Source organism: Saccopteryx leptura, chromosome 4 (assembly GCF_036850995.1).
Source record: "Saccopteryx leptura isolate mSacLep1 chromosome 4, mSacLep1_pri_phased_curated, whole genome shotgun sequence".
Classification (NCBI taxonomy): Eukaryota; Metazoa; Chordata; class Mammalia; order Chiroptera; family Emballonuridae; genus Saccopteryx; species Saccopteryx leptura.
Window position 1 is genome coordinate 175394463 of NC_089506.1, and position 27937 is coordinate 175422399.

Genomic DNA, 27937 nt, shown 5'->3' on the forward strand with positions numbered 1-27937 from the left:
CTATTTCAGTTCTTGAATCCAAATGCTAACTAAAAAAAAAGAAAAGAAAATCTCTCCTAATATAGCTTCACAGAAACCTGGCCAAGATCCTGTCTGAAAGACATTGTGATACTCTCCCCCACCCCCCAAAACTCTGTGATTCTTGTTCCTCACTGACTGAAATTCCTTCTGGTTTGGGCCACTTCCAGCTTGTGGCAAGTCAGGATTCCACAGCTAGCTTCAAGGTTGCAGTTTAAAAACCTCCTCTATTCACTGTCTCTACTTGGCTCCTGACCAATCTCCTTTTGAAGTGATGGTTAGTTCAATAAAGAATTTATGGCTTTTGCTGTGTAGCAACGAGCAGCTGGCAAAAAATCTTCTACAGGCTCTTTCGATGAGCTCAGCTAAATATGCACCACTCAAGCCCAACATCATAAAAGTGGAATGGTACCCAGCCCAGGAAACAAAGCAGCCTTCACCAGAGCCCAAGGGAGGAAGGGAGTGGGAGGGCAGAGGGGTGCGGTGGCCACCCGCTCCTCTTCTGGTGGTTCCCGGGATGACCAGTAAGTGGACTGAAAGGATTTTTGGTTAGATATCTTGTTCAAGAGGATTTATGTAGATTTACACAAATGATTAAATTATTAAATGAATAATCTGAAGAGAATGTAGGTTTCTCTACCTAATTTTTAGCATGATTGAATAAAAATCTCTACAGTGAGTGCTTTTAAACTCATTTAAACAAAAGTGACTGGGTGAGGTAATGGCTAGTTTGGTAAAACAAAAAATGTACTGGGGGAGAACAAGAACAAGAGAAAAATTCTTGCCATAAAAATATTTTTATTTAATAATTGGAAAAATGGAATGAAACACCTGCAGTTTATAAATCAAAGTTGCCACATGGCGTATAATGTTAGCTAATAAATTCTTATAAGCACAGCCCGAGAAGTGAAGACTTTTAAAAAGTTTGCTATAGTGCACTACCATTTTATATTGATTCACTTCATTCTATGGCTTTCCCCCCAAACTTTAAATTAATAGATTGTAAAATTATACTTTAAAGTTCATTCTGAACTCTTACTCATGATAAAAATATACAGCAGAGCAAAAGACTGAGGCATGAATGACAGTGACAGATGAACTGTTGAGACATTAGAATATTCTTTGGATATTGTTTTTTCAACTTTTTGTCAATGCTCAGTTTTATGTTGATTCTCTGGAAGCAGTAGCTTGTTAATGGTAAGGGAGCTGTAGCAAATATCTTTGCATTTCAAACACTGTTGTAGACAGCACTAAGTATCAAATGTTTATCTGCTCAAATAATTTTATCAACTCTTCTGTCCTGTCTTGCAAAAGACAAGGTACTAACAAAAATGGCACCAAGATTACATTTTAAGCCCCTATTAATTACTCTTATTTTTTGGCATGTGTAAGAACATTTTTTTAAGACCAGAGAATATCACCGACTACTTTATGAACAACTTCCTGGACACAGACTGTTATAGACCCAAATGTCAATGTCTTGACCCCATTTATGTCCATGTATTTTACGCTGATTACTTCCCATATCCTAACTTAAATGCTGGATTTGCAGTGTAGAAATGGAATTATTAAAAATGTATAATACACACACCTGAGAGTGCATTTCTTCTTATAGTAAACCCAACAATGCCAATTTCTGAAGGTTTCAAAATTTATTGTGAATTGCCTTTGGTGTCTGGGCATATTCTTTTGAATATCCTCAACGATTCCAGCTCTTTGCCCTTTGATGGTAGATTTAATACTTCTAATTGTCTAAAGGTCTCTGGAAGCCAAGGCTAGCCTAAAAGGTGTATGAACAAGCTTTATTAGAAATAATTGCACTAATTAAGTAGTAAGTCCACTTTTCTTTTTTTTTTTTTTCTTTTTTTTTTTTTGTATTTTTCTGAACCTGGAAACAGGGAGAGATAGTCAGACAGACTCCTGCATGCACCCAACCGGGATCCACCAGGCACGCCCACCAGGGGGCGACGCTCTGCCCACCAGGGGGCGATGCTCTGCCCCTCTGGGGTGTCGCTCTGTTGCAACCAGAGCCACTCTAGCGCCTGGGGCAGAGGCCAAGGAGTCATCCCCAGCGCCCGGGCCATCTTTGCTCCAATGGAGCCTCGCTGCGGGAGGGGAAGAGAAAGACAGAGAGGAAGGAGAGGGGGAGGGGTGGAGAAGCAGATGGGCGCTTTTCATGTGTGCCCTGGCCGGGAATCGAACCCGGGACTTTTGGACGCCAGGCCGACGCTCTACCACTGAGCCAACCGGCCAGAGCTAGTCCACTTTCCTATGTCAATAAATTCATGAGTCATTAACTGTTAAAGAACTGAGTGTTTTGCCACTATCTCAGATTAAAAAAAACAAACAAAAGCTTATAGAATAGGAACTGTGAAAGTTGGTGTATAACCCTACTTAGTGAAAAACTAAATTTAAGATTAATGAAATAGATTTTCCCAATCTGCTTGATCTTGGCAGCAGTTTTATTTTTCATACAAGTCTAATTTTTAGGGCAAATCTTTCTAAAAATTCTGGGTAAAAATCAAAACAATATATAGGAGGCGATTCATATCGAGCAAAAAGATTATTATCACCAACAATAGTTTAGACAGAATTGTTCGCTATGTTACAAAATGGCTCTCTTCTTTAAAATCACAATTTGATGTCAGTTTAAATAATGCTACATATCAACCTTGTAGTGAGCTATTAATTTATACACACACACTTTGAATATGCTACAAATAACTTATTGTGAACAGATTTTTGGCACAATTAACTTTATATCATTTATGGAAAACATTTTTAAAATTAAAAATAGGTTTTACATTTGTTTTCTTATAATTTTTCTGTCTTTTTATCTGCCTATTCTTCAGCCAAATTGCACACTCTGATTTTAAATTCATAATATAGTTATGTAAGAGAAAATGAATCAAAATTTTATTTGTACTATTCGCTACAATATACTATAAAATATTCAATAAAATTAAAATGGAAGTCTGAAAAAAATATTCTTTGATCTTTCACATTTTTATATTGAAGAAAATATTTTTTTTCAGTCCAAGCCTATAACTATTACTGTATGTACTTTAATTTTCCCCCTTATTTTCTACTTCTCTTCTGAATCTTTGTGTATAATGTAGGTTAGTAGGGATTTATAAAATTATTTCTCATTTTAAACATTTTACATTTATTTTACATTAAGATAATATTAAGGAAACAATTATTTAATGCATAGTTTTTCTTTCATATAAAACCTTATAATACTAGAAGCAGTTATTTTCTTAAAATTATTTTATAAAAACATGTACAAACCCATAATTTAAAGTTAAAATGTAAATACAGCTCTGAATGACCATTGGAAATCATGGAAATTATGTTTGGCATATCCAACTCGATAATGTCAATATTAATAGACCTCTGCCTAATGATAACCTTACTCCTGCAGTAGTACTTGTCAGCTCGCAAGCATGATGCAGTTTTTTTTTGTCTCAGGAAAAATGATGTAAAGACTTGAATAAATTAACTCTAATCTAAAACAAATAAACACAAATAGGTTGACTAAGCTTTGCCTTTCCTCCTCGAAAAATGAAAGATTTCTTTATAAATTTAAACCTCAAAAGGATATAGTAATAAATTGTAATGTTTTCTAAAGTACCATGATTGTGATAGAAATGATGATGATAGAAAAACAAATGTAAGTTTTGGTTTGTTTTACTTCTAATGAGAAAAGTTTATATAAATTATATAAAATAAGCTTGTTTAAGGGAAAGATAAATGATTAGACCATGTCTATAACTAATGTAATTATCCAAAATGCTTAAGTAAATTTTTAAAAATGCAATAGGGAATTTTTTAAAAATATCATCTGTGCATAATTACTTATCAAATTAGAGCTATTAAACAAATCAATTATTATTAGACTGACTGCCCATTGATAAATTTGACAGTAATGGTCTTTTTTGGGGGGAGAACAGAAAACTTATTTTTTATCACAATAAAATAGTAAGATTGAAAAGTTCTCTCTGTACAAAAAGACTGTAATGCCGTACAAAGCTGTCAGAAACAATGATTTAAATGCTGGGAAATAGATAAGATGTATACATAAAAAAGTGTTTAGGCCCTGGCCGGTTGGCTCAGCGGTAGAGCGTCAGCCTGGTGTGCAGGAGTCCTGGGTTCAATTCCCGGCCAGGGCACACAGGAGAGGCGCCCATTTGCTTCTCCACCCCTCCCCCTCTCCTTCCTCTCTGTCTCTCTTTTCCCCTCCCACAGCGAAGCTCCATTGGAGCAAAGATGGCCCGTGTGCTGGGGATGGCTCTGTGGCCTCTGCCTCAGGTGCTAGAATGGCTCTAGACGCAACAGAGAGACGCCCCAGAGGGGCAAAGCATCGCCCCCTGGTGGGCATGCTGGGTGGATCCCGGTCGGGCACATGCGGGAGTCTGTCTGACTGCCTCCCCGTTTCCAGCTTCGGAAAAATGAAAAAAAAAAAAAGTGTTTATTCATTAACTACCAAACCTTCAATAAGAACAGTGGAAATATGTAGCATTCTTGATCAGCTATGCTTCTACTTATACCTCATCACTTTTGGTAAAGTAGTTCAACCGGGATGACCATGAAAATAGTAGTCTGGCTGCGGCTGCTGCTACAGGCAGCAGGCTTCCTTGAAACGAAGCACTGTCAGTTAAAGTAAGGTGGTCAATCATCCTTTAGAGAGGACAGTCCTTCTTTTGTAAGTTCCGTCCTCCCTCAAAAAGTGTCCTCCTACATGTCCTTCTTTTTGATATTGAAAAACTAATCTGTAAATGTCCATATTCAATCGATGCAGAATCGTTACGTTGCATGTGATGTGACATATTTGTATCTAAATGAGTACTTTTTTCTTACAATTATTATTAAAAATTAATAGGCATGTAAGCATAATTACAATATAAAATGTTACAAATGTTCTTATTATGCATTTATCATATTATACTGTATTGTTGCAGTGAGTAAAATGTTTCTTTTATTTACAATATTGTTTACCTCCATTTATTTATGTCCTCCTTTTTATTGTAAAAATGTTAGTCACCTTAGTAAGTGGTTACCTCAGTGATGAGCCAACAGGGTGGGCCAGCAGCTTTGTGAGTCTATTTGTTTAGGGCGAGCAAATAACTTATAGGTAGGGAATTTTTCAGGGAGTTCAAGAAGGTAAGCCAGCTGTAGGGTGTTTAATAAGCTCTCTACAGATCGTGTGTTGAACTGAGACTGGGCTTATGCATAGCAGATACAGAAGGGGGCCCAAGCCACCCATATCACTGGCCAAGAACTGTGCACACGTGCAGAGGAGACATGAGAGAGCATGACAGAAGAGCCAGGGCAGACTTGAAAATTGCTTCAACTTTAAATGTGTTTCTTGGGCCACTTGGGGAGCCATCAGAAGAGCTGTAGATTTCATCTTTGGGTATATTTGAATACAAATCTGATTAATTTTTGGCTGAGTCTCAAGGTGCTCAGACAGATGAACTTCCAGGGATTCAAATTAAAAAATAAAAACTACAACAATGAAAAATTAAAAAACAAAAATTCACATGCAAGAAAAATAGATTTCACAGATTTAATCCAGAGAAGTTATTAAGCAAACAAATAAAAAAATTTCAACCTTCAGTAAGAAAACATCAAAGTCTAGAATTACTAAAATATATAAAATGTTCATTCAGTATTATACAAATCTTATAAGACAGGCAAAGAAAAAAAATGTTACCCAAACTCAGAAAAAAAACAAAACAAAACTGCTATTAATTGTCTTCAAATACTGGATTTAGTTGACAAGGATTTTAAATCACCATTATTCATATTTTCAAAGAACAAAGACAGCTGTATTTAAAGATTTAAAGAAAAGTGTGACACCAGTGACTCAGCAAATAATGAATATCAACAAAGAAACAGATTACAAAAGCAAACCAAGTGGAAATGCTTACAAAGTGGTTAAGAATAACTTAATAACGTGTTGGGCAGATAAAATATATTATGCTCACGTTGTTAAAGATGGCACTGCCCACGTGGAAGCCTGTTGCCCAGGTGATATTAGTTGCCCTTCTTGGGATGGGCATGATTACATAAATGTGTGTTGGGGCAGGCTGTGGGCAGGCAGGATCCTTGTAGCCTGGGGCTTGGTTTTGGGACTAAGCATTTCCCACCCTTTTTGATGTGGGGTGGTGCACTCTCATGAGGGATCTCATTATGCCTCAGATAAGTGACTTTGTATCAGAGACTTTCTTGTTTGTATATTGAATTAAAGGTTATGGTTTCTACGCTATAAAGTGGGGCAGACCGGAAGCTTGCTCTCTCTCGTTTCCTGAGATTAACATTAGAGAGGAGAGCAGAGAAAGGCCACGTGGAGGAGGCCAGAAGAAGCAGCCAAGATGATGGAGTGCTGATAGAGAAGCCAGTTTGTGCAGAGTTTGTGCAGGGAGGAGGAAGGAGATGGGGAACAGAGGTGAATGAGTCTGGTGAGCTAGAAACCTTTGATTCTAGGAAACTCGGATAAATCAGTAGCTTTGTGAACACTGAATGAGTGGGTTTTGGAACCCAGTGTGTGTTTTTACTTGCCCGCTGGGTGCAAGCTAGGACTAAAGATGATGGCCCACCAGTTCTTGGCTCCGTTGTTTCATTACTGACTGTCCGAATCCAATGCAAACCTGCATGGGCCAGGCGGCTGTGATGGTGGCTGTGGCTACTGGCTTTACGTAATGTAAATAAGCTTATATTCAATAATTACTACTGAAATTTCAAAGTGAGGGAATTCAAACATTTTCAAATGCTCTGGAAGCTATAACCTAAACCCATTTTAAAGACTTAAATTTTTCTCAACATGGGTGTAGTATTTAACAAATACTTTATGTTTATCTTGGCTTTAACTGATTCTGGGAATTTTTTATCTATTTTGTTCTTCCTTCTCCCACTCTGCAAATAGTTGCTCAAAGGCAACAGACAATCTACCTGCAGCATTCAACAAGGGAAAAAATAGTAAGAAACCAAACTATAACAATTTTTTATACAATCCTCAGTAAGTAAAAAAAAATAAACTTAGTACAGTATATATTTTTTTCCAGAACAAGCCTGAAAATTCATTAATAGATGAAGATGTACATCAGTCTGCTCCTAAAAGAACAGAATCCAACTGAAATATGTTTATTTGAATCAATTACAGCTATACCTTCTACAACTTCTGATTTACTCAACAGTTACTTGAATTTATTGTGAGACCAAGCTAAAGAAAATACAGTAAGATTTAAGTATTTAGAAGAATCCAGAGTTGAATAAGAGTACATAGAGACTTTGTGATCGGAGAAGCTTCATAGGAAAAGGGGCATACCATGCTGTTGTTGAACAATGGCTGTATTACAGATGGTGAGTTAGTCAAAGCATTCTTATCAGATCAGGATGACAGGATTATAGAAGTATCTCTTTTTTTAGGGAAATGGTGTACCCAAGTCTTGAAAATTTAGTTGAGATTAAATAGATAAAGGCTTGATTAAGAAATCAGCATCTTGGATTCTTTTACTCAGCTGCTCAAAGACCATCAGTGGTTTTCTACTGCTAAATGCAAATAAAGACAGCCTTGAAAATTCAATGTGGTAGTCATGTAAAGATGGATTGAAGAGACAGGATATTGGAAGCAAAAAGATGACTTTAGGGAAAGGTATTTTCAGAAGAGAGGATTTGCATCAGAGGAGGCCTGGTGATTACTTCCAGGCCCCTGAAACCAAAGCAAATGTTAAGTTTATGAACATGAACCGCCCGATTCTGACAAGTTTATATGCATAATTGAAAAGCACATGAACCCTGACTCAGCTCCAACATTCTTCAATGACTTTGCACTTTTTCTCAAATCTTGCAAGCTTTATGTACTATATGTATATATTTTCAAAGAGTTTACATTTATATATCTTCTAATGATACAATTAAATTTTCAGCTCAGCTGTAATATATAATATATATATTTTAATACTATACATTATCATAAAAATGTTATATATAGTACCATCTGTTGGCTAAGGTATCTTTAATAGATGAAAGATGTGTTATGCAAATTAGATTGCAGTATCATTAAGAAGGTTCAACAGAGAAAGGAAAAGCAGCTTTAATTTAGATTAGAAAAGGATGAACTCTTTATGTGGCCATTCATCAGGACAGGCCTGATAATTCCGATTATTTTTGCCTCTACTAACAAAAATAGCATCATTATGACAAATTGGTCTGGTAATAATTTACTTTAGTCAGAAACAATATAAATAATTTAAAAGCCAAGCCCCATACATTTTGAGCACACAGATCTCACTTAAAACAAAGATAAACACTGATTGTATTTTGTTTGAAAATGAAGGATAATGTATTTTAACAATCTTATGTAAAAGCAACACCATTTAAGTTGCAGTTTAGAAAATAAAATTAAGTTGGTGAGATTTTTAGCTATATTTACTTGCATAGCCTTGGGAATTCAGGAATGGAATGAATCTCTGTTTTAAATATTTATCTTTTTTAGGTATTTGTGGCAAGGACGTAATCAGATTCTGCATTGGACTTTTTTTAGGGGGGTGCTTTTTTATGTTTTTGTCTATTGCCATTAAGAAATAACAATAGCTGGCCCTGGCCGGTTGGCTCAGCGGTAGACCGTCGGCCTGGCGTGTGGGGGACCCGGGTTCGATTCCCGGCCAGGGCACACAGGAGAAGCGCCCATCTGCTTCTCCACCCCTCCCCCTCTCCTTCCTCTCTGTCTCTCTCTTCCCCTCCCACAGCCAAGGCTCCATTGGAGCAAAGATGGCCCGGGCGCTGGGGATGGCTCCTTGGCCTCTGCCCCAGGTGCTAGAGTGGCTCTGGTCGCGACAGAGCGACACCCCGGAGGGGCAGAGCATCGCCCCCTGGTGGGCAGAGCTTCGCCCCTGGTGGGCGTGCTGGGTGGATCCCGGTCGGGCGCATGCGGGAGTCTGTCTGACTGTCTCTCCCTGTTTCCAGCTTCAGAAAAATACAAAAAAAAAAAAGAAAAGAAATAACAATAGCTGAGAATTATGAAAGAAATTCAGGAGGTTTTTTTTATTTTTTATTTTTATTTTTTTATTTTTTTTTATTTTTCATTTATCTGAAGCTGGAAACAGGGAGAGACAGTCAGACAGACTCCCGCATGCGCCCGACCGGGATCCACCCGGCACGCCCACCATGGGGCGACGCTCTGCCCACCAGGGGGCGATGCTCTGCCCATCCTGGGCGTCGCCATGTTGCGACCAGAGTCACTCTAGCGCCTGAGGCAGAGGCCACAGAGCCATCCCCAGCGCCCGGGCCATCTTTGCTCCAATGGAGCCTTGGCTGCGGGAGGGGAAGAGAGAGAGAGGAAAGCGCGGCGGAGGGGTGGAGAAGCAAATGGGCGCTTCTCCTGTGTGCCCTGGCCTGGAATCGAACCCGGGTCCTCCGCACGCTATGCCGACGCTCTACCGCTGAGCCAACCGGCCAGGGCCGGTTTTTTTTAGATCTAAAGTGATAGATAAGACAATGCTTTTATCTCTTGTCTATTCCATACTTATTCAACACCAACTGAACTTCAGCTTGCTGGCCTAATGGCATTGAGCTAAATAAGGCTTTCATAGTTCTGTTTGTTTGGACAATATATCCTGTATTTCTGAGAATGCTTGTTTTTCTTTCTTTCCTTGGTAAACTCAGAATCACCCTTCAATAATCATTTAACTTGACTTTCCAAGTGCTTTAAATACAACCTCTGCTTATCTCCCCAGCTTCATTTCTCATCAGTTTATCATATGTACGATACTCTCCATTTATGCTGAACTTTAAGTTCCTTTATAAGTTATATTCTCTTTTCTAGATAATTGAACTTGCTGTTTACCTGCCTACAATACTTTTTTTTGCACATCTCACCATTACTTTATAATTCTGCTAATCTTTAGGCTCGTAGATTAGAAATTATGTTTCTTTTTAAAGCTTTCGCTGATATTCCAATGAATTAAGAGCTCCTCTCAAGAACTCTCATGTATTTTCATGTTTTAGTATTTACCACAGCCATATTATAAATTCTCAGGTACTCTGTAGACTCTACTTTCTAAATATTTTCTTAAAGACTATATATCAATCTTATCAGCTAGTACTGCTTCTGTATTTAATATTGGCACAATAAATATTTATTAGTAAAATATATGTATGAATGATATCCCTTTCATGAAAAGTAGTTAGTTGTTTCTTTTTTGTTTCCAAAGACTTTAGTTTAACTTTTGTCATGTCAGTTATTATATTTATTTTTATAAATTCTTTATCTTTCTTTCTTTTTCCCTGCAAGGGCAGGGACTCACTTCAATTCCAAACCTTGGCATATTGGAATGGAGTGTAAGCATTAAATAAATGTCTATTAAAACATTAATGATAATTAAAAATAGGTAATAAAATTGATAAAAGATCTGGAAAACTGATATTCTGTAGTTTTCCTTTGATTCTTCTTCAAATTAATTCAAAACACAACAAATATTTCATATCAGAGAACCAAAACTCAAAACTATTTATCCTCCTAAGACAGCTACTTTTCTTGTTCATTTTTTTTCTGGGAAATATCAGTAAATATACTAGATATCTATACCTATATCTATCTATAAATTAAGAAAATTCTTTTATTGTGGGATTTGCTATTATTACTTGATGTTTCTATGGTTTTACATTGACTGTGGCAATGAACAGGAATGTAAATGGCATGAACTCTTTGAAGAGGTTTTATGAACTAGAAAAAGAAGTTGTAGACATTTTACCAGAATCTTAACCTCTATATTTTTTCATTTAAAATGTTGAGTAAATCTGTATGTCCTGGAAAAAAAGAGCGAGTACTTTTGGGAGGCTGAATTTGGGATGAAATAGACATAAAATCATCTCTGGTAGGTTGCAAATAGGTCTTCAGCATCTACTAAAGATTTCTCTAGATGCTAAGATATAGCAGTGAAAAATGCAGATAAGTCCTCATGGAGTTTATAGAGTTTTAAAGATGGCAAAAAGGAAATCAAAGTAAGAAAATAAAAATAATTAACCAAGATAATTTTAAATAATTATAAATTTTACTGAGAAAATTAAATTAGATTGTTCCAGGTTAAAAAGAGTTAAATCTTTAAATACACTGGTCAGGAAAAGACTTGAGATTTATAATAAATGATAGAATTGGTGATTGAGCAAAAGAAGGATGAATAATGCTGTGAAATAGAAACATTAAATATTGAGTAACCAAATGATCTATTTCCTGTAATACAAATTTGTATTTTACTAGCGGTGTAGCAAAATCATGTTGCTTTGGAGGTTTTACCAGATTGGGCAGCCTATTGCGTTAAAGGGTTAGGAAAGTACAGCTTATTTCCCCTGTAAATAATAATTCTTGGTAAGGTGCACTTAATAATTGCTTAGGAGTACCTGCTGACCTGATTTTACTGGCAGTATTGCCTTTTCTCTTTCATGACAAAAATAGTTTTAAATAAACATTGCCTAAAATCAGGATGCTGAAACCACAGTGACCATTATGTAAGGCAACTTCATTTTTAAGCCTAACAAACTTGAAGGTATCCCTTTGAACAGGAAGTATTTTAATGGCAACAAATGGCTTCATTACTTTGTCCTTTCTTTAGGAATAAGATCTGTCCTTTTAACAAGCAGCTTGCTCTGTCTCATGGGATATCATTTGGGCCTCTGAGAAGGAACGTAAGACTGTTGGTTTGGTTTGAAATGTTTGTACACAGTCATCCAAATCCCTGAAGGAACTTTTAAGTTTCTGGCCAAGGCCAGTGCTATTTCTGAAAACAATAAATATGTTTTCAGAAACTCGGAGCAATGAAGAGTGAAATAATTTACCTGCAACCTTTACAAAACTTTAGTTTTCTATTGGGAGCATGAATTTGGTCTTTTGCCTCATTTGACTATGAATTTTGAGTTGCTTCATTAAATTTTTCCCTGGGTTCAGGCCAGGATTTATGGAAGGGGGTGGAGAAGTTTATTGAAAAGGTAGAAGCTGTTTCTTAGACATATTCTCCCCTATGCATTTGGAGTTTAAGAGTTTTAAAAGAAGGAGTTGAATTTGTCCCTTTCATAAAGGAGCAAATTCTGCTGTTAAAAAAAAAAAAAAATGAAATAATTGATATATGTTAGTGATAATATAATACATACAGAGAAAAAATTATTTATATTTTAATTTACCATATAACTATTAGGCTACTAATATAAACAGTTTCACAGTCTCAATTGTACAAATTGAGTTGTGACTTTGCAAATTAGCCTAGGTCAGCTCTCTGTATAAATTAAAGTAGACATTCTCTAAAGAAAATCTAATTATAAAGAATTGTTGACAAACATGGTTACTCGTTAAATGTAAAACTTTAGAATTTCAGCCTTTACACGTTACTTCAGATACTTGCATGCCAATCATCATCATCATCATTATCATCATCAAGAGAGATAAATATGAGAATATATGCATTCTAGGAAATATCATACTTTATATCATTTAATATTCTTAACATTATAAAGTGACTTTTCATGGATATATTTTATGAATGAGAAATAAGAATGCTTAGAAAGTTTAACTAAAAAGCCCTATGTCACTCTAAAAATTTCCCAGTTGTACACATATGATTTTTCAATATTCCTTAAATATCCAATGGAAAGATTCAAAGCAAATTGTAAAGTAGGAGAATTTAGTTTTCTTTTATGAATGTCCCCAGTGTCCATTGATGATCTTAATTCTTTGCGTAAGTAAGAAACCAATTTGGTGGTAAAATTAAAGAAATTCTCTAAAAGTACTAAATATTCATGGTTTACTATTGCCTTTTACTAGAAGAGTTTATTAAAAGAATCTCAGTTGGTGGGATGGGATGTGCACTATTGTAGTTTCTTCCTTATCAGGAGGTAACAAAGTGACAAGTTGTCCTTTTTTGCTTTACCCACATGAAAGAGTATCAGAGGCACCAAGTGTCAGCAACATGGCAGGCTGCTTCGGAAACCCTGTACACAGGGTTGACAGACAGGATCCTTCCCGAAGTTAACAGGTAGAATCCTTTTCAAGCGAAAAGAATGGAACAGTGAGCCCAAGAGAGTTCACCTGTATTTCTGTTCTAATCTAAGAAGGAATGGGTTTGCATAGTTAAACTCTGTAGTCATAAGGTTTCTAGAAGTTGGCAAAGAGGCCCTCAGTCCCCTCAGACTATCTGCGTAAAGAATGAATCCCACTTAGCTCCACATATAATGTGAGGAGAATTCAAGGGAGTCCTATGGTCCGGAGAATATCTGGGTCAGGGAGACTGGAGAACTCTGTGTTGACTACATGACTGAGGGAAAAAAAACCCTGAATGTATTGCTTAAAAATGAGGGCTTTGAAATAGGTGTTTTTAAGATCTCCAGATAATTTTTAAAGAAACATATGCATTAATTATGTTCCTAACAACTTTTTCAATGGATCTCTCCAACCCAGAGCATTATATTTTTGCCACAGAGCCAGCCTCCTGTGGAGTTCTGAGCACTGTCTCCTAATGCACTGTTGACCTTTATCTTCATCATTTAATACTGCTAATTAATTTGTTATTATGAAAATAAAATCCACAAGTAACTTTATGTCAACTGTGTGTGTGTCATAGCAGACACCCTCATTATAAAATTTATTGTACATTTTGGCAAAAAGACATTGGATTATGAGCCAACAAAAAATTCAAAGTCAGCTAAAAGAAATACTATAATAGTGCAGTGTCTTGTGGTGAAGTGGGTTTAAGCAAGGAACACTGGTACATTGTGAGGAAAAATATACAAATGCTTCTAAAGAGAGGTCTTGACACAGGTTCATTCACATTTGAACAGGCCAGAAATAAAAGAATCAGGTTATTTCTGAAAGTCATTGTGAGTGAGATTGATGCTTCCAGTCCTAGGAAATCAATACTGTGCCGTCTCTATAGTACATCTTGATTTGTAATTCATACAGTGTTATGAAATGTTATAAATCTCAAGGAAGAAAAGGATTCGTAGACTAAAGAGTTCATGCAAGAGAAACTAAAGTTAGAGAAAATGATGAGTATCCCAGATACTGCACTCATTTTCTTCTCTTCTACCTATGAACTTAAACTTTATGCTAAAAAGCCATGATCTCTGTCAAAAGATGTCCTTGGAAGTCAAGCCCTCTTTGTTTCTCAGTTATTGGAAGTCTAACTTACAAGTTAGTCATTATATGGAACTGAAAAAAGTTTATATTTTATAAGACAGTTTAAAAACATAGATCCATAATTTTCTAAATTATTAAAATATTCTAATTCTTTAACATTGTATTTTAATTCATGGCCTATGTAATTTAGCATGTACATATCACTGAGAAGACAGGAATAAGACAAAATTTTACTTAATAGATTGAATTTGATATGATGTTTTAAGTTTAAATGCAAACTATTTTATATAACTCCTAGGGATGAAGCTAGTTTCTGTGCCCTAATCTGTAAAAGTATTGTCTTCTTCTACTTTAAGAAAGAGCATACAGTATAGTTATTTATTCTTTTTTTGAAGTCTCACTACAAATTCTTGGCCTATACTTGATATAGATCTTGTTACTATCCATTATGTAATAATTAGGATTCTAAGATTTTTGGAGGCAAGGGACAATGTCTTATATTTATTTGTTTTCTCATACTGGATAGAAGAATTTAGATACATATTAGTCTCACAATAAATGCATATAAAATAACATAGCACAGTATAGTAGAGAGTAGAATAGAATGTCTTATTTCTCACTCAATGATATCTGTCTATATGTAATCATAGAAAAATAGAGTTCTTTACATTACTCTTTATAACATAAAAAAAGAAGAAAAAAAATAGACATTAAGATCCACTACAGACCTGTGGTGGCGCAGTGGATAAAGTGTCGACCTGGAAATGCTGAGGTCACCGGTTCGAAACCCTGGGCTTTCCTGGTCAAGGCACATATGGGAGTTGATGCTTCCTGCTCCTCTCCCCTTCACTCTCTCCTCTCTCTCTCCCCCCCCTCTCCTTTCTAAAAAAATGAATAAATAAAAAAAATAAAAAGATCCACTACATGGATGGTGGATCCTGATCAACTTAGCTACAAACCTAGCTAAATTGTATTTTTGGGGTCAGATGATAAAAATCTTCCATCATTGAGGCCTGTCTTTATTCAGCCTTTAATTTTTCTTTAGCACACAACAAAGTATTGGCTCATCAAATAATAGGAATACTGTACTCCACCACATTCACACCAAAACACTGCACACTTGATTACACAAATAAATTCTAGCTACCTACCCACCCCACTATCTACCAACCTGGATTAGAAGAAATCTTGGCTGTTAACAAGAGATTTTTAGCTCTGCCCCACGAGAAAATAGGATTTTAAAATTTATTTTATTATTTCTTATTTCTTTCTTTCTAAGGCAGCATGCTGAAGCCAGTGCCCAGGAAAGCCAACTGTGCACACCTTTCCTCACTCGGCGTTCAGTGACACCAGGTTAGTAACTTGAAATTGGCCCTGGTGACAATATTCACAGCATGGGAATTGAGGAACACTATGAATTGAACCTCTTTTTTTTTTGATAGTCAATTATTAGAAATTTACTATCATACCACTAGTTTTCCTTTCTCTTTTGTTTTAGAGTATTTAATCATACCTCTTCCCATTTCTTTTTTTTTAAATAGTGGCTTTTAATCTATTTTTTATTATAAACTAATAACTATAAATGATCATAGCATCAGACAAGCCTGTCAAAGGAGAAATTTATATTTATTTTGAAAAACAGATATATTAGTTTCTAATCATTTGCAGTAACTGTTAGCAAAAGAAAAATTACTACTTTTTTTTTTTTTTGCATTCCTCTGAAACTGGAAACGGGGAGACAGTCAGACAGACTCCCACATGCGCCTGACCAGGATCCACCCGGCACGCCCACCAGGGGGTGATGCTCTGCCCATCTGGGCATTGCTTTGTTGCGACCGGAGCCAGTCTAGTGCCTGAGGCAGAGGCCATGGAGCCATCCCCAGCACCTGGGCCATCTTTGCTCCAGTGGAGCCGTGGCTGCAGGAGGGGAAGAGAGAGACAGAGAGGAAGGAGAGGGGGAGGGGTGGAGAAGCAGATGGGCGCTTCTCCTGTGTGCCCTGGCCGGGAATCGAACCCGGGAACCCAGGACTTCTGCACTCCAGGCCGACGCTCTTCCATTGAGCCAACTGGCCAGGGCCGAAAAATTACTACTTTTAAATATATAGTATTTTGATACATTGTGTTCCATACTCATTTTTTCCTGTTATTTCCTAACTGCTAATTTGCACTTTTGGAGTTGTCTTCAAATGGTGGGTTGCAGAATACAATCAGTGACTTTTAGGATGCAAGTATTAGTAAAAAATTAAAAATATATATTATTTTCATGAAATTGTAATGGGTATATTTCACCATTTATGCCCATTGACACTATATAAGTGGATTTTTTTCTCCTTTATTTTCTGTGTGGGCCTAGAAATTATATAGCATTTTCTAGCTCATCTTTAATCTAAATAGAATTATGAAATAAGTCTGGAATTCACATGGGATGCTTTCCATTTGTTTCATTATGTATGTCAAAGTACATATGATTTATACTTTTCTTCTTAAGTCAAACAACATTAGTTTTTTTTGAACATCTGGCTGGCATCTGGGAGATTTACTCCATGCACTATTAATCAGAATATCATTGCGAAGTTTGGGTAATGACCGATGTGAATAGAATATATTCATGCATAGTAAAGTTCTCTTCATTGATTTAAGACTATTCAGAATCCTGAAGTGCTTTGGTTTTCAACACAATTTAAATACATCACCAAAGCTTTATTTATTTAATGAATCTACACAATATTTTCCTTCCAAAGTGCTATATAGTAATGGCAACCAGGCAAGAACCAAAAGGCACTTTGTCTTCCTTTTCAGTTTTCACCGGGTGCTTTTCTACACGCTAACTCCAATATCCAACAGCTGTTTGGTTTAAGATGTGATGCACTCTCCTTCTTTATTTCCTTCTAGATTCTCCTGTCTAGATCTTGACACTTTCCCTTGTCTGTTTTTCAAAAGTCCCTCCACCCCACCCCCTCTTCTCGTCTCTTTGTCTCTTTCTCCTTTACTTTCTTCATTAATGAATATTCCAACGTCTAGTGTTGAAGAGTAAAAATACAAGAATTAAATCACGGTAAGGTCCTGATATGTCTTCTCTTCGGTTTTCATGCAATCTTCCTCTCTGCCTTACATGAATCGTGAGCTTGCTCTGGCTCTTCTCCAAATGTCTCCTGTTCTTATCCTAGTTTAAAATCCCAAAATAAACAGAAAAATATTTTAAGAGCCAGTATAAATTAACACAAAGTTAATACGTTTTGGTGTTTAAATTCTTTTTAAAAGCATTTTTTATACCCAAACTCCCAATTAAAGAATGAGTACCATATTTAATTTTACTACTTTTGATTTCCATTGCTTTTAATACTTCTTATATGTCCCTCTGTTTTTTAGTTATTAAGCCTCTAAAGCAGTGGTTTTCAAACTTTTTGAAGTCAGGAGCATTTAAAATCCTACAAATAATTGTAGAAGCACTATATGCAAATTTCTGAGAAATATGTTATAATAATTAAGTCAAATATTAAAGAAAAAGTATAAAGTCCAAGCGTGCTTTTATGGTAATTAAACAAAATAAATACGACAAATTTAAATTTATTCTGACATTAAAAAACATTTTTATGTTACATTTTTTGAGTTATGCTTTTTAGAATTTGTAAAAAAGAGGGGTTAAAAATAAAAATATGACAAAATAGTTATCTTTTTATATATATAGATACATTCTTAGTAATATTTATTAAATTCGGCAGGTCCTGGCATGAATGTGCTAAGTTTTTTTATTCTTGTGTTTGTGAGAAACATGAGCCTGATGTGTTCTAGTGATTTCTTCAATGTTTGGGCATATATTTGACAGGCAAACTCTCATTTTCTCATCAATACATTGAAGAATTCCTCTCTTTTTACTCTTGATTGTGTTGAGTGCAGAAAATCCCCACCATACATACTATCTTAACTTTCCACCAAACAAAGGATAGAAGAAACTTGCCTCCAGTCTTTCTGGGGAACATAAGGAGTAGTGTAAACAATCCTGCACCACAGCCTAACAGCCTTTTGCAACCTAGTCAGGCAAGTGAGGTGGGGGGTTGGGCAGACTGTCAGCTTACAGGCAATTCCCCACACCTCTGTCCCTCAAATATCTAAACTCCAAAACTCCGTTGGTTTTTTAGTCCCCAACAGGCACATATTTCTCTGGAATACCATAGGGTGCACCTGGAAATCTAGGGCACACACTTTGAGAACCACTGCTCTAAGGGCAAGGACTGTGTTTAAATTGATGCATAAAGAATATTTTGCCAAATGGACAAAAATGATATGATTCTGTGGTGATTAAAGTGATAACCAAATGCTAACTAGTTTTATTATTACATTTCCTTTTACTTGTAGTAACAAATGCTTTCAACAGTAAGAAGCAAAAGCAGAGAGTAGTCTCTGAAACCCCTCTCTCACATGATAAATCTCTAGTAATGGGACATGAATATATCTATAACTTTGAAGTACTGATCCTGAAGCAAGAATTACAATTGTGAGCTCAACAGGAGTACTGTGGAACAATATTCTTCAGGGCCAATTAGCTCCAATAGCTCAGAACCACTAGTTAGCACAGCTCTCTCTTCATCCCATCAGAACTTCTTTGAGTTACCAGAGGTCCATGATTGATTCTCCACTGCCTGGGAAATATGATGGAAACTAACCCTGCTTTTAAATAGCAGTGCATACTTTTGATTTCTATGAAAATATGAAATTTGATATTACTCTCTAGTTTCTGTCCCAATTTCCAAATGACTTTGCCCTATGATAGTTATGTGTTATTAGTCTCTCACTGAGGTCTTCTCCAGATGTGGCTATATGAGTCACTGGTTAAGGAATTTCTTTACAGATGTTTGGAAAGTGCTCCGGGAATTGGTGGAATGGAAGGTGTTTACTTATATGCTGCCTCAGTAAATCAGAGACAGCAATTTTATATGCAGTAAGCCTAATGAGCCAATGGTGACTGCAAAATAAAAGCAAATTGGGTGTTTTTCATTCCACACAGAGCTATTAGGAAGGAGGTGGACCAGCTGTAGATCACGCTGAGTCAGAGCAACAGAACAGCCACTTTTACCATTTTCTACCATTGCTTTAACAATCAAGTTTAGCTCTTAGGAGGTCACCATGCGGTTCTGTATCTAACAGCTGTCACATATTAAAATAATTTAAATAGATGTCTCTCTTTATAAGGAAAAATAAGACAGCCTTGTGCAAAGGATTGATCTAGCAGATAACTTAGAAAGAAATCTAAATAGAGGAGAGCAGAGCAAAGGCACAAAGAAGGGGGACGACCTCTGGTATTGTTCTGTCTCATAGTCCCCCCACCACTAAGTCATTACTATGGCCAGAGGTGAGGTGTGAGTTGTTTTACTCCTGAATTCTGAAATACCTTTTCCTTGGACAAATTGCCTTACAAAGACAGACACACTTCCTTCTCTAATTTTACTGTTATCCTGGCAGTTTCTACTTCTGAGATGAAAAAACAAAGAGGAAGTGCAGTGGAGGATAAAGCAGGTGAAATTTCAAAGTTAAGGGGGAGTTTCTTCTTGCTATCCTCCAATAACTTAAAATTCTGATTCTCTTGGGGAGGAAGGGTTTGGCTTTGTGCTGATTGAAGTGACTAAATTTGGAAGCATATTACTGAGTTGAAGATGTGAGAACAGACACAAACAGGAGAGGAATAAGTGGGACAAAAAAGCTTATCTTCAGTGGAAGCATTACATGTGATTTTTAGAAAACAAAGACTGATAAAACGGAAAAAATAAAAATATTGTGGGGAAATAAAACTACTCCACTATTTCATTAAAAAAAAAAAGCTAAGTGAAACACACACATCTGTAGTACACACATACACACATACAAATGCATAGGCACACATATTCAGTAAGGGACTGTCAGTGTCTTTATTTCATTATCAAGAATCAACATTATTGCCCTGAATGCGACTTCTTTGTCTAAGAACTAGAAAAAAGCAGAAATAACTATTTTGCCAAATTGTGCATTCCTGTTACAAGTTCACTAGTCCGCTTACACATTCCCATGAGAACCGTGGATTTGAAACCCAGTTGGTGTGAGCGAAGGGGTGTACCTTGCCTTGATCCTCGTGCAGAGCTTGTGGACAGTCATGAACTTTTCATTTTATGTGATCTCATGGGTGATAGAACTGCACACCTGCTTGGCTCAAACTATACTACATTTTTTAAAAGTCTAAATACATAACAGATGCACCAGAGGATTTCATTCTGGGAGGAATTTTCTTATAAATTCATAGGTTAACACATTCCCCACAGTCATAATCCTATTGCTATGCCATAATTATGGTGTACATTGGAAAAGCTGGCATTGTGTTTTCCTTGTGGAAATGAATGCAATATATTTTCCACTTACTTGTTAGTTATGCTCAATAAAACATATTGCACATGCATTTAAAATATGAGACAGGTTAATACATTTTATTGGAAATATAACCTAATTAAACATTCCAAATGACAGCAGTGGTGGACAAGTAATATTCTATTTGTAAATCTTTCTAGAAGGTATCAGGGTCACCAAATTTGTCAGATCACTCTTGAAACCTACCTCAGGAAATTTCCCTCAACTAATTAAGAAGTGATGCTGAAGCCCCCTGACATGGAAATTCAGCAGAACCTTTGTCTTCACAGCCCCTTGGACTGTGTTTGCCTCTACTGAGTCAAAATGCTTTCTTTATTCATTCTGACTTCCCTTAAAGTAGTTATTCTGTACCATTGTCCTTACTTGGGACACTAGATATAATAATCAGGGTTTCTCAAATATCTTAGTGTACACCCAATAAAAAGTTTACTACACTCAAGTATTATCTTGACTACTAGTTAGGAAGTCTCATGAAATTTGCTCATTTTTATACTCAGTGTTATTTATTTGAAAGGGACATTTTTTATTACTCTTATAGACATGAAATTAGTATTCTTTCATAAATAGAAAATAAACATAAAGGTATATCAATGAAAACAAGACAATGTAATTGAATTTCAGCTTGAGTTGAAATCGTCCGCTGAAGTTAGAAGGATTAAACCTCAATTTTCCATTGTCAAGAAAGGAAAGAAGTGAGTTGCAGAGAGATGCTAAGGACTTAATAGTACCATGCTGAGACTTGCTTCCAATATAAGCGAAGAAGAATTTCATGTATAATGTTTTTTAAAAAAACCCTCTAACCAATGATGAGTCAAATTTATGGTTAATTTTGCAAGTTAATGCATGAGAGTGAATACGTGGGAGGCTTCTAGAGGCTAGATGTGTTCCATATCTTGTTCTGGGTGGTAGTTAAATGAGTGTGTTTACTTTATGAAAATATATCCAGCACTACAGTTAATATATGTGCATGTATCTGTTGTGTGACATGCTTCAAGAAAACATTATTCAATATAATGATAATAAAAAATGTACTTACTAAGAGAAAACTCATTAAAAGTGTGGCTATAAGGTCACTAGATTCCAGTAATGGGCTGGAGCTGGAGTGTACTGGCTTGTGAGAGTCCACAGCTAATTTTCAGGAATTTTTATGAGTGAGCTGTTAAACATCGCCAATGTTAAAAACTTACATTTATGTAAATTATATTAAAAATAAAGGTGATAAACATCAAAACACATTTATTTGCTAACTATTTTACTGTTATTATACTTTATCTTTTGCATTTTTATAGTGAAAATACTATATAATGTTGTTCTGAAACTCTGTTCAGTGACATCAGATTATAACCCCGCATCGGTAATGTGAGTGTGTTGCACCACAAATATTAGTGAACATTATAAATCAGGGCTTTCTTTATTTTTTCAGTGCTAGTTGTTAAATATTTATAGCACAGAGCTGTTAAATCCAGTTTTTCAATGATGACATCAAGGATCAAAGATACTGCTAATACATACAGCTCACAAAGGACTAATATCACAAACATACAAAATGCCCTACAAATCATTAAGAAATTGATACCCAGTTAGAAAAACAAGCAGAGGATTTGAACATTACAAAGGAGATATTAAGTGAACAAACAGCATATGAAATGTGTTCTTTCTCATTAGTCATTAGGAAAATGAAAATTAAAATAATTAGGAAAATGTAATTTAAAATCATAAGATACAAATATTAATCCATCAGTGTGGCTAAAAAAATAAACCTGACCAATCCAAATGTTAGCAAGGATGTGAAACAATTGGAACTTTTATACCTTGTTGGCAGAACTATAAATTTGTACAAACATTTGGAAAACCATTAAGTGGTATTTAATAAAACTGAGCATATGAATGCCTATGTCCTTGCAGTTCTCTTCCTAGGTAGATATCAACAAAAATGCTTATATATGTTCACCATTGAATGTTCATAGCAGTACTAGTGATAATCATACAAAATGAAAAACAAAACAAATGCCTGTCAGTTGTAGCATGGATACTGTATTTTATATAACAATTAGAAAGATTAAACCATAACTACACACAGATCATGGATGAATCTTATAAAAATAGAGCTGAGAAAACACAACATGACATACATAGAATAGGCTTATAATTATGGGAAAATGAGTATAGGGTGTTAGAAGACAGGGTGAGCTTTGTGAGGGTAATAACTGGGAGGAGCCACTCAGGAGACTCCTGAGTGCTGGTAAGATTTTATTTCTGTATCTGGATTCTGGTTTTATGGGTGTGTTTACTTTGTGAAAGTGTTGCCAGCTGAAGGGACTAAATTGGGGGCTATTTTCTCTGTTAAAAAGGGAGCTAAAGAAGTGTTGAAGAGATGTTAAAGATATATGAGATTTTCTCCTAGAGACAATCAGAATGAATGAGAGTAAATTGTACACACTACTGTACATGTATTATACTTCTTACACTTTGATAAGAAGTCAACTTTAAAATATAAATATACTTCCACATCAGAGAAAAAGCATGTAAGTTCTATATACCTCAGTATTGGTAGTTGCATTAATTTTAACATTGTCATTAAAGAATCTCTGTTATATCTGTTGACAAAAGGGCTGGCTTTATCCTGAGTCTATTTTCTCCAGTAGTTATATGTCTGCCTGCGTATTCTTGCTTAAGTCTGGTACAAGAGAGAAGTTTCTCAATTCTGAAGTATGGGAAAGGACTTTTCCAGTAGTCTATAGCAATTTTGCCTTGTGTCATTGTTCAGAAATTGTCCCCATGCTTATTTTTGAATTGGTCACCACCATAGAAAAGATATTTCCTTAATATCAGTTCAAGAAATAAGCCTGACTGGTGTAAATTCTTAAAAACCTACAGCTATTTCACAATTGAGGAAAGACAGACCAGATGTTGAAGAATCACTCCTAAAAACCAAGTCACTCTGATGCTTCTAGATGGACACTCTTTAAATTGTGTTCTGTGCTTAAGCCCACCTCTTAAACCTGGAGATTTCTCAACATAGACCACCTCAGAATTCACACTGTGGTGTAAAGCATTCTCAACCCCTTATTAACCAATGACTCCTTTAATGTCTTGATGAAATTTACAATACTTTAACCAACTTTTACATGTAACAACCTAAAATTTCAATACAATGGTTGAATTATAATACAAAGAAAATAATTTATAATGAAATAATGTTTCATTATTAAAATTTGTAGGATTAACTACACTAGTTGACATGATGTATCTGGATGCTTTCAAACATTTTATAATAAATAAGGCTGTATTAAGGAGAAGGGAAATAATAATCAACAGAGTGTTTTGACATGTTTACTCTATACTTGACATTTTAATATGAGAACCAAATAAGCATATGACTATGCCTGCTGCAATTGCAGACTGATATAGGCAACTTAACTGATTCTGGCAATTTAAATCCCATGAGCAGCAATATCATGAGTGAAGAGATTTTTGAAATGGTGAATAGCTCTTGGGAAATTTCCAAACAAAACAAATTCTGATCTTCCCCTTGAATTACCCAGAAGTTGCATGTCAGGAAAATTCAATATATTTTAAAACCTAAAAAAAAAAAAAAACCTACTGATTATATACAAAGCAGAGTTAGGCTTGAGTCTTGTAAAATTAAAAACATGTTTTTTTGGTAATCTTGAGGGAAACTTTCAAGTCCCAGGGTGTACAGGTCAGTTATTTATTATGTAAAACTGTCTTAATATTGGAGCATGTCTACAAGCTATCCTAGAATACTACCAATTAAATACCAGCAGTGGCTCTCAAACATTTATATAAGCAAGTACTCCTCAAAATTTCTAAAACACACTAAGAACCTTTAGCAACAGGGTTATACAGCTCTTAAAATGGAATGAACATAGATTCTTGAGTTAGATCTAGTTTTAGTTTCTTTCCCTGTCATTGCTTGTGTGAACTTGAAAATCTTAGGCCTTAGTTTTCTCTTCTGCAAAAGAGAAATAACATTGCAGCTTTGTTTTTAGGATTGATGAAGTTACTAGGCACTGAAAAGATGCTCTCCAAAAGTTATTTTCTTTATTTTTACATTCATTTCTCCTCCTGTTTCTTCTCTTTATATTACTCTAGATTACTCTTTCTGACATCCTTTATTTGCTAAGAGGATTTTACCAAGAGGAGGAAGCATAAATCAAATGTAGACTCTAAACCATTGTGGAAGACATTGTCAAGCATACAGAAAAATATGAAAGGATATAATTGATGATACTTTCTTAAAAGGGATAGCTGAAGGTTTCAATTTGGTCACAATTATATATACATTACCTCTTTTTTTAGTTCTTAAAATTGGTATAATAAACTAAAAACTTCATCTATATCAGCTTGAATTTCACACTGTACTTAGGTCAAATGTTCAGAGCATATAAGTATCACCTCTTTGTAAGACATAAGTAATATAATTACAGAACATTTTCTTAAATAATGCTAAGAAAATCTCCTGAGATAAATGACACAAACTCTGGAATGATCACATTCAATTATTAGTGTGTGTGGGGGGGGGGCAGGGGTGGTGGTGGTATAGTGATTTAGAATAGGGCTTTTAAGCCAATTGTCTATTGTTAACAATTTCCAGATTTCAAGGGGAGTGACCTTGAATTTAGTAACAACACTTTCTTCCTCTAGTAGTTGGTTAGGAACTCCTGATTGTCTAAAAATTTGGAGGGATTGTTTTTAAGAAAAGTTATATATTTTGCACGTTCCTAAATGGTAAAAAGGTATTTATTTCATACTCTGTAGTTTAAGTAGGTCTTTGCAATGGATGTCTGCATATATTAAGAGGTTTGAAGGATAAATGCACTTACTCAAAGGTCACCAACAAGCCCCACAACATCAATTGCCCTAAATGTCAGCACTATCCACATTGGAAATTTCATCCATTTTTAAAATTTTAGGTAAAATACTTTGTTAATAAGTAAATGCTTAGATATAAAATATAATGCAGTCACATTTCAGAAGGGATTACATTCCCAAGGGTAACCAAAATCTTCAAACATTTTTTTTTTCCGACAGAGACAGAGAGAGAGAGAGAGACAGAGAGAGGGACAGATAGGGACAGACAGGAAGGGAGAGATGAGAAGCATCAGTTCTTCATTGTGGTTCCTTAATTGTTCATTGATTGCTTTCTCATATGTGCCCTAACCAGGTGGGGAGGGCTACAGAAGACCGAGTGACCCCTTGCTCAAGCCAGTGACCTTGTGCTGAAGCTGGTGAGCCTTGCTCAAACCAGATGAGCCCGTGCTCAAGCCGGCGACCTCGAGGTTTTGAATCTGGATCCTCTGCATCCCAGTCTGGCACTCTAACCATTGCACCACGCCACCACTTGGTCAGGCTTTTTTAAACATTTATGATCCTAATGCAGGTACCATATTAGTATTGATGTATTATTCCTTAGTATCTCAAATGCTCTCAATTCTATCTGCACTGTTGGAATAAAATCTTACATTTTTAAATTTTTTCTTTTATTAATTTTTTTTTTTTTTTCATTTTTCTGAAGCTGGAAACGGGGAGAGACAGTCAGACAGACTCTCGCATGCGCCCGACCGGGATCCACCCGGCACGCCCACCAGGGGCGACGCTCTGCCCACCAGGGGGCGATGCTCTGCCCATCCTGGGCGTCGCCATATTGCGACTAGAGCCACTCTAGCGCCTAGGGCAGAGGCCACAGAGCCATCCCCAGTGCCCGGGCCATCTTTGCTCCAATGGAGCCTTGGCTGCGGGAGGGGAAGAGAGAGACAGAGAGGAAAGTGCGGCGGAGGGGTGGAGAAGCAAATGGGCGCTTCTCCTGTGTGCCCTGGCCGGGAATCGAACCCGGGTCCTCCGCACGCTAGGCCGACGCTCTACCGCTGAGCCATTATTAATTTTTAGAGAGGAGAGAGAGAGTGAGAGAGAGAAGGGGGAGGGAGGAGCAGGAAGCATCAACTCCCATACGTGCCTTGACCAGGCAAGCCCAGGGTTTTGAACCGGCGACCTCAGCGTTCCAGGTCGATGCTTTATCCACTGCGCCACCACAGGTCAGGCTAAAATCTTACATTTTTAATTGAACTGTGGGCAATCTAGATTTTTGCACATATGATTTATTTTGTGTGAAATATACACATCTTAAAATATTGAAATAATGTTCAATATTTGAGAGATATCACATAATAAAAGGTTTATAAACTGAGACTTACTGGAAAAACAACAAATTTATGGTTTCTAGAAGTAAATTTAAATGAATTTATGTATAATTTTATAGAAAAAAATAGATTAGTCATCAAGTATGTCTTAAATTAGAGGGAAGCTCTACTATTTTTATTGATGAGAAAAATCACTACCTTAAAGATATTATTCTTCCAGTCAAAGTCCTAACAAGTGTTTGTACAAGTTAGCAAGTTGCTTATAAAATTTATATAAAAGGATAAATGTGTAAAAATAGCCATAAATATATTAAAAATAAGGAAGAAGGAATTGGCTCCCAGATATCAACATTTTTATAAAGCTATATAATTAAAATTGTGCTACACTAAAACAGAAAAAGACAGATCAATGAATGGTATAGAGAATTCAGAAAGGTATCCTTGTATGTCATGAAAATATGGGCTAAAACAGTTGAGTGATGGGTCTTTTCTTTCAGAACTTGAAAATGTAGTGTTTCATCCTTCTGGCCTTCATGTTTCCAGACAGAATTCCACTCTCATACAAATCATCAATCTCCTATAAGCAATGTAAAGCTTTTATTTATTTATTTATTTATTATTAATTTTACTAGGGTGACATCAATAAATCAGGGTACATATGTTCAAAGAAAACATGTCCAGGTTATCTTGTCAATCAATTATGTTGCATACCCATCACCAAGAGTCAGATTGTCCTCTGTCACCTTCTATCTAGTTTTCTTTGTGCCCCTCCATCTCCCCCTTTTCCTCTCCCTCCCCCCTCCCCCCATAACCACCACACTCTTATCAATGTCTCTTAGTCTAATTTTATGTCCCACCTACGTATGGAATAATACAGTTCTTGGTTTTTTCTGATTTCCTTATTTCACTTCGTATAATGTTATCAAGATCCCATGATTTTGTTGTAAATGATCCAATGTCATCATTTCTTATGGCTGGGTAGTATTCCATAGTGTATATGTGGCACATCTTCTTTATCCAGTCTTCTATTGAAGGGCTTTTTGGTTGTTTCCATGTCTTGGCCACTGTGAACAATGCTGCAATGAATATGGGGCTGCATGTGTCTTTACGTATCAATGTTTCTGAGTTTTGGGGGTATATACCCAGTAGAGGGATTACTGGGTCATAAGTTAGTTCTATTTTCAGTTTTTTGAGGAACCACCATACTTTCTTCCATAATGGTTGTACTAGTTTACAT